Source organism: Coregonus lavaretus (assembly GCF_964263955.1).
Source record: "Coregonus lavaretus genome assembly, chromosome: 24".
NCBI lineage: Eukaryota > Metazoa > Chordata > Actinopteri > Salmoniformes > Salmonidae > Coregonus > Coregonus lavaretus.
Window position 1 is genome coordinate 28,307,067 of NC_140011.1, and position 17,214 is coordinate 28,324,280.

The window sequence follows — 17,214 nt, forward strand, 5'->3', positions numbered from 1 at the left end:
CCTCACATCGCAGTCAACGTTATTTTGGGTCTGGAGGCGGTAGGCAGGGTACTCACACATCACCCCAGGTAACGAACACCCAAACGTGTTCAGAGCCCTTTGCGGTGCACTGTACTTTATCTATCTCCTTTCCAGATCACTTGGTAGGTTCCCAGTGTAAGGCGCTAGTCGATTCAGGTGCAGCTGGGAATTTTATGGACAGGGCATTTGCACATTTCATTGGTTCCCCTAACCATTCCACTCCCCATCAGAGCACTACATAGTCGACCATTAGGGTCCGGGTTGGTTAAGGAAGTTACTGTACCAGTCACCATGATTACGCAGGAGACACATGTTGAGCAGATCATCTTTATGATTATTGAGGCTCCTGCTTACCTTGTAGGCTTGGGTATCCCGTGGTTAGCCCTTCACAACCCCAATTTCTCATGGCCGCAGAGGGTTCTTACGAGGTGGTCGCGTGAGTGTCCGGGTAGGTGTCTAGGTGTTTCTGTTGGTGCGACCACGGTGGAAAGTCCAGACGGAACCCCCACCATGCGCATTCCCCCCGAATACCATGATCTGGCGCTCGCGTTTTCCAAGACGCAAGCGACTAAATGACCACCTCATCGGGAGGGGGATTGCACGATAAACCTTCGGGTAGAAGCTGTACCTCCCAGGAGTCATGTGTATCCCCTGTCGCAGGCTGAAACGGAGGCTATGGAAATATACGTCACCGAGTCCCTGCGCCAGGGGTATATACGTGCCTCCTCGAGTTTCTTCTTTGTGAAGAAGAAAGATGGCGGTTTACGCCCGTGCATTGATTATCGACCACTGAATAATGTGACTGTACGATTTAGTTATCCTCTTCCCCTCATTCCTTCAGTGATTGAGTCATTGCATGGGGCCTGTTTATTCACCAAATTAGACCTCAGGAGTGCCTACAACCTATTTGGGAAGGGGATGAGTGGAAAACAGCATTCAGCACAACCTCGGGGCATTATGAATACCTTGTGATGCCTTACGGTTTGATGAATGCTCCATCCGTTTTCCAGTCCTTTGTGAATGAGGTGTTTCGGGACATGCTTGGTCGCGGTGTGGTGGTCTACATCGATGACATCCTGGTGTATTCCGCTACGCGCGCCGAGCATGTCTTCCTGCTTCGCAAAGTACTGGTCCGACTGCTGGAAAATGATCTTTATGCCAAGGCAGAGAAGTGTGAGTTTTTCCAGCAGTCAATCTCCTTCCTCGGATATCGCATTACCACCACAGGTGTGGAGATGGAGGGAGATCACATGGCAGCCGTGCGTAATTGGCAGACTCCAACCACGGTAAAGGAGGTGCAGCGCTTCCTTGGCTTTGCCAACTACTATCGAAGGTTTATTCGGGGCTTTGGCAAGGTCGCAGCTCCCATTACCTCCTTGGTGAAGGGTGGGCCGTCCCGGCTTCGCTGGTCTGCTGAGGCTGATTTGGCATTCAGTAGATTGCGGGGTCTGTTCACCTCAGCCCCGATTCTGGCTCACCCCGATCCATCACTACCGTTCGTAGTGGAGGTGGAGGCGTCCGAGGTAGGGATAGGAGCTGTCTTATCCCAACGCTCGGGCACGCCACCCAAGCTTCGCCCCTGTGCCTTCTTTTTTCTAAGAAGCTCAGCTCGGTGGAGCAGAACTACGGCATTGGTGATCAGGAGCTGCTGGCTGTTGTCCGAGCTTTGACGGTGTGGAGACATTGGCTCGAAGGGGCGAAACATCCTTTCCTCATCTGGACGGACCACCGTAACCTGGAGTACATTCGGGCAGCGAGGAGGCAGAATTTTCGCCAGGCCAGTTGGGCCCTCTTCTTCACCCGGTTTGATTTCACACTCTCACACTCTCAGCGGGTAAGCTACAACCTTTACCAGTTCCACAATGACCATGGTCTCACCTGAGTTTTGACTTTCTCACTGATCTTCCCCCCTCCCAAGGTAACACCACTATCCTGGTCATTGTGGACCGCTTTTCAAAGTCCTGCCGCCTCCTTCCTCTGCCTGGTCTTCCCACGGCCCTACAAACTGCGGAGGCTCTGTTTACTCACGTCTAGAGTACGGGGTACCAGAGGATATAGTGTCCGACCAAGGTCCCCAGTTCACGTCTAGAGTCTGGAAGGCATTCATGGATCGTCTGGGGGTCTCGGTCAGCCTGACCTCTAGTTTTCTCCCCGAAAGCAATGGGCAGGTGGAAAGGGTGAATCAAGATGTGGGCAGGTTCCTGCGGACCTACTGTCAGGACCAGCCGGGGGAGTGGTCGGTGTTCCTGCCATGGGCAGAATATGCTCAGAACTCTCTCCGCCACTCCTCCACTAACCTAACACCCTTCCAATGTGTTACCAACTGATCCTGGCACCGTGGCACCAGAGCCAGACCCGAGGCTCCCGCAGTGGATGACTGGTTTCGGCGTGCGGAGGAGACTTGGGATGCTGCCCACGTTCGCCTCTAGCGCGCCGTGCGTCGTCAGAAGACCAACGCTGACCGCCACCGCAGGTAGGCCCCGGTGTTCGTACCGGGGGATCGGGTCTGCCTCTCGACCTGGAATCTGCCCCTCCGCCTGCCCTGCCGGAAGCTGAGCCCGCGGTTTGTGGGGCCGTTTAAAGTCCTAAGGAGAATAAACAAGGTGACATACAGGTTATTTCTCCCCCCCTGATTACCGTATTAACCCCTCGTTTCATGTGTTTCTCCTCAGGCCGGTGGTAGCTGGTCCGCTCCAGGAGTCTGAGGTATGGTAGGTTCCTCCACCTCCTCTGGACATTGAGGGGGCCCCGGCGTACTCGGTCCGTTCCATCCTGGATTCGAGGCGTCGGGTGGGGGGCCTTCAGTATCTCATGTGGTGGGAGGGGTACGGTCCGGAGCAACGGTGCTGGGTCCCAAGGCGGGACATCCTCGATTCCTCCCTGTTGAGGGATTTCCACCGTCGCCATCCGACTCGCCCTGCTCCGCGTCCCCCTGGCCGTCCCCGAGGCCGGGGTCGACGCACTGCTGGAGCCGCGCGTCGGGTCTGCCCCCCCCTCCTGGTTCGGGCAGGCTTCGGCGTTCGTCATCACCGGAGTACTAGCTACTGCCGATCCCATACTCCACTTGTCATGTCTTGTCAATCACACACACCTGGTGCTCATTCCCCTAATTAGTATGTGTATAAGTGTTCCCTCTGTTCCCCTTGTCTTTGTGAGTGTTTGTTTTGTTGTGAGAGTGTGTAGCTCGGTTGAGCTACATTTCACTGTGTTATTGCCAAGGTGGATGTTTTTTCCCTTGTACAGTTTCGTTTGATGCTTGGGGCGTTTGATTTATGCAAACTGATTAAACTCTGGACTTCGGTATTTCACCTCCTGCGCCTGACTCCTTCTTTCACACCTCGTCACAATACCTCTGATGATAAATGTGGAATAATTGGAAATGTGTAGATCTATGCTCTTCAATAGGTGATGATATTAAAACCAAATAGTTATAACATTTATTTAACAATCCCTTAAACGGCACGCAGTTGTAAATGGTTTTAGCGGAGCTGGGGTTCTCCTAGCCCTTGATCATGACTCTCAGTTCCAACACATTACACATAAGAGTCATTGGACGAAAGCGTCTTCTGTAGGGGTGTTTTGTTAAGAGCCTCAACACTCGGTCTGAACATTAACACTCATTACTTGCAGTACAGTTTTGGAAGTATAAGGACCTCATCTTCCATATCGGTGAGAAACCATTTTCTAAAAACAAAAGGTTAAATTGACGCACCTTTGCGAGGAATCCCTCCTTTTCCCCCTCTAACCTTGATAACACCTTTGAGCGATGGGGAGAGCTAGGGATAAATACCATAGGGGATCTATATATAGAAGGGACCTTTGCCTCCTTTGATTTGTTGAGGGAAACCTATAATCTTCCCAGAAGTAACTTTTTCAGATACCTACAGATTAGAGACTATGTTAGAAAACATCTTCCAGCATTTGGAAATGCTAAACCTTCCATGTTTGACGGATGCATAAAAATATGTCCCACCTCAGGCAAGCTGATATCTCGTCTATATGACGCTTTTCAATCTGTTAGCACACCTTCTACAGATGCCATTAAGGCAAAATGGGAGGAAGAGCTAGGGACTGACATTTCTGTGGCAGACTGAGAAGATAGCTTGGAGTATATCCACTCCAGACATCGTCTCATACAATTCAAGGTATTTCACAGATTACACTATTCAAAAACGAAGCTGCATACGATATTTCCTGATACATCCCCTATGTGTGATAAATGTCATGCTGCGGAGGGTACACTACTCCACTGCTTTGCCCTATGCTCTAAATTGTATAGTTATTGGTGTGGAATTTTTCGGATCCTCTCTGAAGTCCTGGAGACTTGAATTGACCCAGACCCGCTTCTGATCATCCTGGGAGTGTCAGAAACCCTGAAGGGATTAACCAACCCCCCAAAACAACTAATCTCTTAGTCTCATTTCAGCAAAAAAATTAATATTGTTGTTCTGGAAAAGGAAGGACTTAGAAAGAATTAGATATATTCTGAGCAATAAATGATCAACATTGTATAAAATCTGGCAGCCTCTCCTCTCTTACTTGGACCATTCGGCGCTAAGAATTTGTACATTTTAACGCACTCTAACTTGTAATATTTTAATCTACCCTTGGGCGGCATGTGCTTGCCCCGGCACCCGAGTGGGGGAGGGGGGAGGCACATCTGCCCTCTTTCTGTTTACATGTCCTTGTTCTGTATGTCTTATTTTGTATTATTTATTTGGTACCTAGAACTCTGGGTCTTCTTGTATCTGTCTGCTCTTTTATGTATATATACAAATTGCATACTTGTCTTTTCTACACGATACCTATACACCATTCTTGTGTGTGTTCAATAAAAAACATTTGAACGATAAATTGACACCTTTATAGGGTTAGGGTAAGGGTTCTCACACAAGCCATATTTCCATGTTACAGCAGTTGTTTACGGAAAACAGACAGAAGACAGGGGACTACCTGTGCTAATTAGCTATCTGCGTCTCCGATTACCTGTGTGTAAACGGAAGACAGATGCCACAAATGTGTCCTTGTACTAAGGAGTAAAGTTAGACTCCTTTAGTACAATATTGGGCTAGGGGTCTCCTTGCCCCCCAGCAGACAAATCGAATGCTCTGCACCTTATTGTGACGTTTTATTGATAACTACCTACTGTGAATTCGGAAAGTATTCAGACCCCATGACTTTTTCCACATTTTGTTACGTTACAGCCTTATTCCAAAATGGATGAAATATTTTTTTCTCATCAATCTACACACAATACCCCATAATGAAAAAGTGAATACATTTTCTTTCTCGAATTTTTGCTAATGTATTAAAAATGTAAAACAGAAATACCTTATTTACATAAGTACAGTGGGGGAAAAAAGGATTTAGTCAGCCACCAATTGTGCAAGTTCTCCCACTTAAAAAGATGAGAGAGGCCTGTAATTTTTTATCATAGGTACACGTCAACTATGACAGACAAATTGAGATTTTTTTTCTCCAGAAAATCACATTGTAGGATTTTTAATGAATTTATTTGCAAATTATGGTGGAAAATAAGTATTTGGTCAATAACAAAAGTTTCTCAATACGTTTTCTGTAAGTCTTCACAAGGTTTCCACACACTGTTGCTGGTATATTGGCCCATTCCTCCATGCAGATCTCCTCTAGAGCAGTAATGTTTTGGGGCTGTCGCTGGGCAACACGGACTTTCAACTCCCTCCAAAGATTTTCTATGGGGTTGAGATCTGGAGACTGGCTAGGCCACTCCAGGACCTTGAAATGCTTCTTACAAGCCACTCCTTCGTTGCCCGGGCGGTGTGTTTGGGATCATTGTCATGCTGAAAGACCCAGCCACGTTTCATCTTCAATGCCCTTGCTGATGGAAGAAGGTTTTCACTCAAAATCTCACGATACATGGCCCCATTCATTCTTTCCTTTACACGGATCAGTCGTCCTGGTCCCTTTGCAGAAAAACAGCCCCAAAGCATGATGTTTCCACCCCGATGCTTCACAGTACGTATGGTGTTCTTTGGATGCAACTCAGCATTCTTTGTCCTCCAAACACGACGAGTTGAGTTTTTACCAAAAAGTTCTATTTTGGTTTCATCTGACCATATGACATTCTCCCAATCCTCTTCTGGATCATCCAAATGCACTCTAGCAAACTTCAGACGGGCCTGGACATGTACTGGCTTAAGCAGGGGGACACGTCTGGCACTGCAGGATTTGAGTCCCTGGCGGCGTAGTGTGTTACTGATGGTAGGCTTTGTTACTTTGGTCCCAGCTCTCTGCAGGTCATTCACTAGGTCCCCCCGTGTGGTTCTGGGATTTTTGCTCACCGTTCTTGTGATCATTTTGACCCCACGGGGTGAGATCTTGCGTGGAGCCCCTGATCGAGGGAGATTATCAGTGGTCTTGTATGTCTTCCATTTCCTAATAATTGCTCCCACAGTTGATTTCTTCAAACCAAGCTGCTTACCTATTGCAGATTCAGTCTTCCCAGCCTGGTGCAAGTCTACAATTTTGTTTCTGGTGTCCTTTGACAGCTCTTTGGTCTTGGCCATAGTGGAGTTTGGAGTGTGACTGTTTGAGGTTGTGGACAGGTGTCTTTTATACTGATAACAAGTTCAAACAGGTGCCATTAATACAGGTAACAAGTGGAGGACAGAGGAGCCTCTTAAAGAAGAAGTTACAGGTCTGTGAGAGCCAGAAATCTTGCTTGTTTGTAGGTGACCAAATACTTATTTTCCACCATAATTTGCAAATAAATTATTTTCTCTCAATTTGTCTGTCATAGTTGACGTGTACCTATGATGAAAATTACAGGCCTCTCTCATCTTTTTAAGTGGGAGAACTTGCACAATTGGTGGTTGACTAAATACTTTTTCCCCCCACTGTATTCTTACCCTTTGCTATGAGACTCGAAATTGAGCTCAGGTGCATCCTGTTTCCATCGATCATCCTTGAGATGTTTCTACAACTTGATTGGAGTCCACCTGTGGTAAATTCAATTGATTGGACATGATTTGGAAAGGCACACACCTGTCTACATAAGGTCCCACAGTTGACAGTGCATGTCAGAGCAAAAGCCAAGCCATGAGGTTGACGGAAATGTCCGTAGAGATCCGAGACAGGATTGTGTCGAGGCATAGATCTGGGGAAGGGTACCAAAAAATGTCTGCGGCATTGAAGGTCCCCAATAACACAGTGGCCTCCATCATTCTTAAATTTAAGACGTTTGGAACCACCAAGACTCTTCCTAGAGCTGGCCGCCCGGCCAAACTGAACAATCGGGGGAGAAGGGCCTTGGTCAGAGAGGTGACCAAGAACCCGATGGTCACTCTGACAGAGCTCCAGAGTTCCTCTGTGGAGATGGGAGAACCTTCCAGAAGGACAACCATCTCTGCAGCACTCCACCAATCAGGCCTTTATGGTAGAGTGGCTAGACGGAAGCCACTCCTCTGTAAAAGGCACATGACAGCCCGCTTGGAGTTTGCCAAAAGGCACCTAAAGGACTCAAACCATGGTCTGATGAAACCAAGATTGAACTCTTTGGCCTGAATGCCAAGAGTCATGTCTGGAGAAAATCTGGCACCATCCCTACCATGAAGCATGGTGGTGTCAGCATCATGTTGTGGGGATGTTTTTTAGTGGCAGGGACTGGGAGACTAGTCAGGATCGACTGAAAGATAAACGGAGCAAAGTACAGAGAGATCCTTGATGAAAACCTGCTGTAATCGCCCCCAACGGTACTTCAACAAAGTACTGAGTAAAGGGTCTGAATATTTATGTAAATGTTATATTTCCGTTTTTTATTTTTAATAAATGTGCAAAAATGTCTAAACCTGTTTTTGCTTTGTCATTATTGTGGAGTATTGTGTGTAGATTGATGAGGGGAAAAAAACAATTTAATCAATTTTAGAATAAGGCTGTAACGTAACAAAATGTGGAAAAATCAAGGGGTCTGAATACTTTCTGAATGCACTGTATAATGGTTGAGATATACAGCTGGTCAAAGACAAGATTGTGACTGCCGACATCAGTGTGTTAAAATGAAATGAATCTTAAGAATAAATCAAGAATAAGATCTAGTGTGTAGAAAGAAGCCTGGGGCACAGGCTGTAACTGCACAATAAACTATACAATATGTAGCTAATCTGTATGTATTGTGCATTGGGCCTCCGTGACCTTCTACCCAGAGTTTTGCTAAATCATGCAGGGAGTGTTGCCAACTAGGCTATTGGTGGATGGTATTTGTTTTCTTTTTTTCCAGTCTGTCTTCCACTAAAAGACTGTGTATGGCTGTTTTCTGATGTAAACCTGTGATAAAGCCGTTATACATTATACAGTTTATGAATAAAACCAACAAGGACTTCAGTACGAAATGTTTAACCACCGGTTGAATTAGAATAGTGCAAGTTATCAGAATTTTGCATTCATAACTGAAGAAACGTGGGATGTTATTGTCGACCCTGGGCTGTCAGGACTGAGCACTGCTCAGACTGCGGAAGAGAAATGGCAAACTGAGATTATATATTCTGGAAGGAAAAGGTTTCTCAAAACTGTTTGTCATATACAGGGCCGGATTAACAAATCATATGCCCCCCTGACCTCCAGGGGGCACCCATTGATTTTGTTAGTCACTCTCACTCAGATATCATTAACATGGCATAAGTCATGGCAAAATGTGTAGATTTGCAGGTAACTAACTTTAAAATTGGAAAGAATGACTCTCCGCTACATGGCAAAATGTGTAGAATTGCAGAAAATGTGCTTTAAAACTGCAACATTTGATTGGAGTGCTTTATAACATTTTCTCTCCGCCCCATGGTAAAATGTGTAGAATTGCAGGAAATTCACTTTCTCTCTGCCGTCAAGAAGGGGGCGACTAAAGTGTTTTGCCCGCGAGGTGGGGGGGCCTGTCATGCCAAATAATGTCCGCCTGCCCAAAAGTCTGTTGCTAGGACCGTTGCTAGAACATGCCAAATTCTGAAAAATGAAATAAGAAAAAAATCGTTAGCGTTCGTTGCTATGCTTGTTGTTATGTTCTGATTGTTTTGAGGCGTGCAGAGAGAGAACTCCACCACCCCTCCCCTAATTGGAGTAAACTAGTGAACAACAAGCTTAGGCCTCTACTTCTAGCTTATACATACTAAACTCAGTAAAAAAAGAAATGTCCTCTCACTGTCACCTGCGTTTATTTTCAGCAAACTTAACATGTGTAAATATTTGTATGAACATAATATTCAACAACTGAGACTGAACATGTTCCACAGACATGTTACTAACAGAAATTGAATAATGTGTCCCTGCCATGGCAGAACACTGACATTCCTGTCTTGCAGGAAATCACGCACAGAACGAGCAGTATGGCTGGTAGCATTGTTTGCCTCTACATGCCATATCCCCCAAACTGTGCTCTTTCACAAAAGTTCTCAACCTATATACTTAAGACCATTTTCCCAAATCTCTTTATTTAGCTAGCTAACTAAGCTAAGCTTAGTGTTGTATTGTATTATTTGTGTTTGTATAAATTAAATTGATTTAAATTGCTATCTCTTATACTAAGTAGCCTATGACAAGTGCTTTATCCGCTGTAAAATGTTATGGGGAAAAGGTGAACTCCATGAATTAATCTTCTGGTCATCATGAGTGATCAGATTGTACTGGTCCTCTGTAGCTCAGCTGGTAGAGCACGGCGCTTGTAACGCCAAGGTAGTGGGTTCGATCCCCGGGACCACCCATACACAAAAATGTATGCACGCACGACTGTAAGTCGCTTTGGATAAAAGCGTCTGCTAAATGGCATATTATTATTACTTGGGTCTACCACTAGAGAGGATGGTTTCAGACTAGAGGCCTATTCAGGCCTATACCAGGGAAATGCATAAGGGGAAGGACCTGTATTAGTGTCCCTGAACAAAGGGGGGGTCAAAATCTAAAGTAACAGTCAGTATCTGGTGTGGCCACCAGCTGCATTAAGTACTGCAGTGCATCTCCTCCTCATGGACTGCACCAGATTTGCCAGTTCTTGCTGTGAGATGTTACCCCACTCTTCCACCAAGGCACCTGCATGTTCCCGGACATTTCTGGGGCGAACGGCCCTAGCCCTCACCCTCCGATCCAACAGGTCCCAGACGTGCTCAATGGGATTGAGATCCGGGCTCTTTGCTGGCCATGGCAGAACACTGACATTCCTGTCTTGCAGGAAATCACGCACAGAACGAGCAGTATGGCTGGTAGCATTGTTTGCCTCTACATGCCATATCCCCCAAACTGTGCTCTTTCACAAAAGTTCTCAACCTATATACTTAAGACCATTTTCCCAAATCTCTTTATTTATCTAGCTAACTAAGCTAAGCTTAGTGTTGTATTGTATTATTTGTGTTTGTATAAATTAAATTGATTTAAATTGCTATCTCTTATACTAAGTAGCCTATGACAAGTGCTTTATCCGCTGTAAAATGTTATGGGGAAAAGGTGAACTCCATGAATTAATCTTCTGGTCATCATGAGTGATCAGATTGTACTTGGGTCTACCACTAGAGAGGATGGTTTCAGACTAGAGGCCTATTCAGGCCTATACCAGGGAAATGCATAAGGGGAAGGACCTGTATTAGTTGATCATAGGAAACCCTGTTGCAGTGAGGTTATTTTAGCAATAACAGTACCTATTGAATACCAATGTATGTGTGTAAATGAATTGATTTCTTGCTGAATTACTACATTAATGATAGGTAGTTTATCCTTTGTTTTTCTTGTTCCATACCAGGTTGCCATGGTGTGGGCCTCTGTCAAACAACTTCCTCCCAACAACAACAGAAATCCGAGCTGAGCTTTCAAAAGTCACATCAGGAGGCAAGACAACCATATATTTTCCATGTTTACATTCCACAATTAATTATCTGATTATGTAATTGTTCTATTAGCATAATGTCTCAATTACAAGCAGTATGTTGCCTTTCTTTTTTAAAGGTCCATTCCTCTGGAATTCCTACCATCACTGCAGCGAGTGCAACTTCAATCATGTCAATCAGTAAACGGTGAGTGACAAACAAACAAGGGGAACATCTCAATAGTCCAACTGTCTTTCTCTCCCTGTGTCTTCTTAATCTGCACTAATGAAAAATGGACGATGTAAAACCTATCATCTCTCCCTTCTGTTTGAATCTTTCTCCCTCCTGTCTCCTGATTCTGCCTCTTCCTTCTCCTCATCCTGTTACTGGTTCTCTCCTCTTCCTCCAGACGAAATCCTGTGTCTAGTGACGTCCGATTGTCCAACAACCTGCCCACTCGACTCGACCCCAATCCCTCCTCCCTCCATTGTCTGACCACTGGAAGCTGGAGAGCAGCTTCGACTGCCAGTCGTACCCCTCCTCAAGAAACGAACACTTCTCAGACAGGTATCCTTTCTTTCTTTTCTATCTAAAACTTGATATAAAAACTGTCAGTCGGAACAGCACTGAACAAATCAGATTCAGTTGTTAACTAAACATACAATGAATTGTGCTATATCTTGAATATTACTTAGCCCAGCTTCTAGACCGAGATTTTGTATCTCGGTCTAGCAGTATAACACTAACCCGTCATGCAACTTATTTACATGTTGCCGCAGACAGGAAGTAGAATGGTGCGTGTACACGCAAACATTCACATGCATGTTTGGTTTTTGATTTGAAGGGGGATGGTAGCATCTAACAATTGGATTTAATTATTTTCTGGCCACCGCTCGGTGATGCAAACAACTCATTTCTTTTCAGAACCGTCCACTGACCACGTATATACCCTCCGACGTGGTAAAAGCAAAACAGGCGCAGACACAGGTCGGTAAATACAGTGAGGGAAAAAAGTATTTGATCCCCTGCTGATTTTGTACGTTTGCCCACTGACAAAGACATGATCAGTCTATAATTTTTATGGTAGGTTTATTTGAACAGTGAGAGACAGAATCACAAGAAAGAAATCCAGAAAAATGCATGTCAAAAATGTTATGAATTGATTTGCATTTTAATGAGGGAAATAAGTATTTGACCCCTCTGTAAAACATGACTTAGTACTTGGTGGCAAAACCCTTGTTGGCAATCACAGAGGTCAGACGTTTCTTGTAGTTGGCCACCAGGTTTGCAAACATCTCAGGAGGGATTTTGTTCCACTCCTCTTTGCAGATAATCTCCAAGTCATTAAGGTTTCGAGGCTGACGTTTGGCAACTCGAACCTTCAGCTACCTCCACAGATTTTCTATGGGATTAAGGTCTGGAGACTGGCTAGGCCACTTCAGGACCTTAATGTGCTTCTTCTTGAGCCACTCCTTTGTTGCTTTGGCCGTGTGTTTTGGGTCATTGTCATGCTGGAATACCCATCCACGACCCATTTTCAATGCCCTGGCTGAGGGAAGGAGGTTCTCACCCAAGATTTGACGGTACATGGCCCCGTCCATCATCCCTTTGATGCGGTGAAGTTGTCCTGTCCCCTTAGCAGAAAAACACCCCCAAAGCATAATGTTTCCACCTCCTTGTTTGACGGTGGGGATGGTGTTCTTGGGGTCATAGGCAGCATTCCTCCTCCTCCAAACACGGCGAGTTGAGTTGATGCCAAAGAGCTCAATTTTGGTCTCATCTGACCACAACACTTTCACCCAGTTCTCCTCTGAATCATTCAGATGTTCATTGACAAACTTCATACGTGCCTGTATATGTGCTTTCTTGAGCAGGGGGACCTTGCGGGCGCTGCAGGATTTCAGTCCTTCACGGCGTAGTGTGTTACCAATTGTTTTCTTGGTGACTATGGTCCCAGCTGCCTTGAGATCATTTACAAGATCCTCCCGTGTAGTTCTGGGCTGATTCCTCACCGTTCTCATGATCATTGCAACTCCACAAGGTGAGATCTTGCATGGAGCCCCAGGCCGAGGGAGATTGACAGGTCTTCTGTGTTTCTTCCATTTGCGAATAATCGCACCAACTGTTGTCACCTTCTCACCAAACTGCTTGCCGATGGTCTTGTAGCCCATTCCAGCCTTGTGCAGGTCTACAATCTTGTCCCTGACATCCTTGGAGAGCGCTTTGGTCTTGGCAATGGTGGAGAGTTTGGAATCGGATTGATTGATTGCTTCTGTGGACAGGTGTCTTTTATACAGGTAACAAACTGAGATTAGGAGCACTCCCTTTAAGAGTGTGCTCCTAATCTCAGCTCGTTACCTGTATAAAAGACACCTGGGAGCCAGAAATCTTTCTGATTGAGAGGGGGTCAAATACTTATTTCCCTCATTAAAATGCAAATCAATTTATAACATTTTTGACATGCGTTTTTCTGGATTTTTGTTGTTGTTATTCTGTCTCTCACTGTTCAAATAAACCTACCATTAAAATTATAGACTGATCATTTCTTTGTCAGTGGGCAAACGTACAAAATCCGCAGGGGATCAAATACTTTTTTCCCTCACTGTAGGTCACAGGGTGGGTTTGTATGAAAGGATGCCTCTCTCGAGCTGTTCTCACTTTAGGTGTGACGCATCATTCCTTTAGTAAACGCGGTTTGGTTCTTACTGCAGTGGGTTTCTAACATGTGCGGCCCGTCCGTGGAATTCATTTATTAGTGCATGACATTTCATGGTCATTTCAGTTGTAAATTATACTATATTTGTGTATGCATACCATTTTGAGTCTTATAGCGCGTTAGTGTGCCTTTTCAGTGTATTTGTCCTGCTAAGGGAGTTAGTCATTGTTAGTTGGTCAAGCCTAAAATGGCACCGGTGCATGTTACGTTGGAAATTGTATTAAGTCCCACCCTTTCCGGGGTCATTTTTTCCATCCATTCAATCATTCATAATGCCATAGTCATTAATGTGTTACTACTGCCACCTTGTGGTGCTTTAGTTTAAGCCCTTATATATGGAGTAACATGGTTATATTGATGCCTTTATAGCTTATATTGTAAGTAGTGTCATATTTTTTTAAACATTTTAGTCATTTAGCAGACGCTCTTATCCTGAGCAACTTACAGTTAGTGAGTGCATACATTTTCATACTGGTCCCCCGTGGGAATCGAACCCACAACCCTGGCGTTGCAAGCGCCATGTTCTACCAACTGAGCTACACAGGACTATTGTGTTTCTATGTATGTTATCCTGATATCAATGGCACTTTGTATCCTGCTCTCTCCTAGAGAAACCACACATTCACTCTTCCACAGCCATAGTTATGGATCAGTGGTACACGCAGTAGCCTTCCTAGCGATCAACCCAAAGCCCTGTACATACTCTGCCTGTTATATACTGTTATTCCTCCAAGGAATCTACAAGTCAGCCGTTCACTGTGCCTTGCCATCATTGCATTCTGACTGACACCCGGGGGCGAACACGCCCAAACCAAACAAGCAACCTAAGAATAATACAGTCCTTTACCCCTTACAGGCGAGGAACCTCAGGTATTCTCCTCCAATCTGTTTTAAAAAAGAGGCGAAGAGGACGTGAGGATTCAAAGAAAGACATTGAGAAAGAGCTTATACCTGAATCCCAAATCAACCCCTAGCCCTTACACCCTATACATTTGTGTAGACCTGAGCGGATTGGATAAGATATATGGGGACAATTCAACCTGGCCTGGATCTACCTGTAACCTGTGTGTTTTCTTTCTGCATCCTTCTATGCCTCTGTCTCTTTCCCTTTTACTCTGCTCCTGTTCTTCAGGATCTAGGGGTTCTGCCATGCTCTGAGACGTCTACTGTATCCCTTCCCCAGACCTTTTATTTATTTATATTTATTTAACCTTTATTTAACTAGGCAAGTCAGTTAAGAACAAATTCTTATTTACAATGATGGCCTACCAAAAGGCAAAAGGACAAAACACATAGGACAAAACACACACCACGACAAGAGAGACACCACACCACTACATAGAGACACCTAAGACAACAACATAGCATGGCAGCAACACATGACAACACAGCATGGTAGCAACACCACATGACAACAACATGGTAGCAACACAACATGGCAGCAGCACAATATGGTGGCAGCAGCACAACATGGTAGCAGCACAAAACATGGTACAAACATTATTGGGCACAGACCTGGATCCACCTGATGTCCTCCATGATCAACCACCCTCCAAATTACATTATCTACAGCTACTGTTAATGCCATGTGGTTTAATCTAATCTTCTAAGGGACCTGTGCTTGACATACCATCCTGGTGTGATACGCAGATGCACTACATACACTAGCACTGCAAACACTCCAAGAGCAAAGAGAACAGCTGTACCTGGACTTTACAGTCTCCCTCTTCAAGTCCACCTTCTGAGACTGGCTGCCTGTCGAGGAAAAGTGACTGGCAGAACCACTTGTAGCACCCACTGAGATGTTTTAAAAATCACCCATACCCTACTTCTGCCAAGACTGCCCCCCTCTCATATGTACTTTAATTGTCATTCATACTTCTGTTTTCTCAACTAAATTGTATTTTATTCTTTATGTGTTGATGTTAGCCTATACTCATGTTTTTCAGTCTATAACTGCCATGTGGGTATATTAAATAAAATCAACTAGTTCATGTAACACCTGTTCCACAAAAAACATATTTTTCATATTTTAATCTTAAATATTGGGAAGTTGTTTTTTCCACAGGGTGTTCATTTAATTAATTAATTAATTAATTATTGTAAATCCCTTTTGGTATTCGTGAGTTCAACATTATTCAACTGTCTGTGTCCTGCATTATATTCAACCACAAGTGCACTGCTGTATTATAAAGCTATGCCTATACCATGTGGTGGAGGAAGGGAGGTAGGGAAAAATAAACATAATAGGACTAATAGCATACTTAGCAAAATAAAAACATGCCAGCCAGAGGAGCCAGTGTATAACTTGAACTGATTTGCACATATTAATTAAGTGTTAATAGCTTAATGGGAGCTCACTTTGCGATCTGAAAGGTAAGTTAATGTGCAGTTTACACGTTTTCTTTGCTATTTCGAAAACTAAGAACCTTTTAATGTTGTTGAAATGTTAAGATATTCAAAAGTATTTCAAATAAATAAGCTTTGTTTACATAGCAGGGATGAAAAGAGTGTCATTTTGTCTGTAATGAGGTCCAAAATACGATGCATTAGCTAATCACACCGTTGATATAGCAATGGTCGCTAATAGCTTCTCGAATACCATTGTGCAGCGGGGGAGGGGGGACACTTTTTGGCATGACAGGCCCCCTACGGTCCGGGCCTGGGCATTCATTATGCACCAAAAACAATCTATGTTCTCCACCAGAGTATGTGAGCTGAGCTTGGAGCGGAGCGTGCCCAGTTTGCCTGGAAAGTTGAGAGAGTTTCCCAAAGGCTGGAGCATTGGCCTTCTCGCCCCCTCCAATTTCGCTCCAGTAGTGCTCAGTTCACGAGCTCAGGGCATGCATGCCAGGCCCAGCATGCATTTGTAGTCTACTTGTGTGCTGCTATAGCCCCTTGCTTTAGCTACTTTCATCAAGTATGCTAAATATTTTCACAAAGAAACTGATAAAACACACAGGTAAAAAAATCAAGGTGACTTACAATGATAAGGAGGACCAAGAGCAAGAGAGGGAGTCCGGTGATGTAGTGTCCACAACTAAAGAATCATTGTTGAATCTGAAAAGGCACATCCCGAAAGCATGAAGGTGTACTTACTAAGTGCACATGCTAACAGAAAGGAATGTGGGGTGGGTAGCTAGCTAAGTGTGTCAATGTAGCAAAGTATTTATACAAAAAATCTAATCTCTTAAAAGGTTTGTTCATTTTCGTTCTATTAGCTATACAATAGGCCATCATTGATTTTGGCCCCACAGACCAGGCATATTACCTCTTTCAAGATTTCAGTTTGGATAGCGTTATTTTACCGAAAATCCTTTAGGCGCCTACCTAGAAAAAAACATATACAAAATAACTACGCATCCTGCCCAGCCTTGGAAGAGTGGCCCAAAGGGTGTTTAGCTTCACTAGTGGCTCTGCAAGCGCAGAGAGGGTATTCTCAGCTGCTGTGCTGCTCTCCAGGCACCATCACATGATCCTGAAGCCCCAGGCTCATGATGCCAAACTCCTGTTTCTAAAAATGTAGACTGAACCTAACAAGGCATGTTTCGTTTAATTTGTATTTCATTTTAAATATGTCACAGCCTATATGCGCAATTTATAGACTATAATGATTTAATACAACAAAATGTTTTTTAAATGCTGAGCGCTTAATGTCCC

General features: G+C 44.5%; 1 pseudogene across 1 annotated transcript in view; it reads left to right on the plus strand.

The window, feature by feature from the left end:
* LOC311099813 (amine oxidase [flavin-containing]-like) overlaps window positions 1-17,214 on the plus strand; it is a 131,321-nt pseudogene that overhangs the window by 5,620 nt on the left and 108,487 nt on the right. Inside the window, exon 2 of the transcript in view lies at window positions 8,411-8,553. The product of the transcript in view is annotated as an amine oxidase [flavin-containing]-like (transcript). The remainder of the gene's footprint in view (window positions 1-8,410; window positions 8,554-17,214) is intronic.